Below are 958 nucleotides of genomic sequence, written 5' to 3'. Positions count from 1 at the left end.
GCTGGTTTACAGTCGTGTCAGCCAAGGCCCGTATTTTGAGATCTTCCCTTCATCACGGCCCAGGGATGTTGTGCGTTTGGAGTAAAATACTCACCTATTCTGCTCGCCAGATCCATCGCACCAAGAAAAAAAAAAACAAAAAAAACAATGTAACTGCAATGAGGAAACCATTTCACAACCATATTAGTTAAAAATCATTTTCCCTTTCTTCAAATATTCTTATATGCAGACAAAGTTGTGCCGCCGCAACCGCCTGTGGAGTTTAATTACGTACAATGATAGACAAAACAGGTACAATATACGATTCCCTCACACAGTTGCGTTTTGGAATTCGGACGTATTCCCAATTGACGCACGAGCTTGCGAATTCCAAAAAGCAAAAGTGTAAGAAATATTTTATTCTGCCCTTCAATGAATTTTGATTTCCCCATCTTTGAATAAAAGACATGTCAAAGATACTTAATTGATACTTATTTATTAAGAATATATTTTTAGTGAAATTTAACGATTTATAATATGGCGCCACAAATTATTATTGTAAACATAATATTGTCATTTTGCGTTACTATTTAGGGAAGGGGGGGGGGTATTCAGACTAATATTTGGTTTTTAATTGTTGAACTCTTTTTTACCATCCATTTTATTGTGACTGGAGATCTAAAGAAATGAAATTTTAAAAATCTGACAAATCTACATGGACAAGTTTTGTGTTATTCTTTGATACGACATATATTATGTGACCTGACGTGTACTTATTTGCAGGTCTGATAAACCAATTCATTATGGGCTCATATTCGTAATGGAAATATAAAAAAAAAGGACGCAAACTACTGTCCATTACAACAATGTCAGACCTGCGTATATGTACACGTCGATTAGACCAAAGTCTAGATCCAGTATTGTGACGTGGTGAACAACGGCTATGTGGTCTAGTGGTATGACACTCGCCTTTAGACTG

This window comes from Berghia stephanieae, chromosome 9, assembly GCF_034508935.2.
Source record: "Berghia stephanieae isolate SIO BIC M18660-M18661 chromosome 9, UCSD_Bste_1.3, whole genome shotgun sequence".
Taxonomy (NCBI): Eukaryota; Metazoa; Mollusca; class Gastropoda; order Nudibranchia; family Aeolidiidae; genus Berghia; species Berghia stephanieae.
This window is presented reverse-complemented; position numbering follows the sequence as displayed.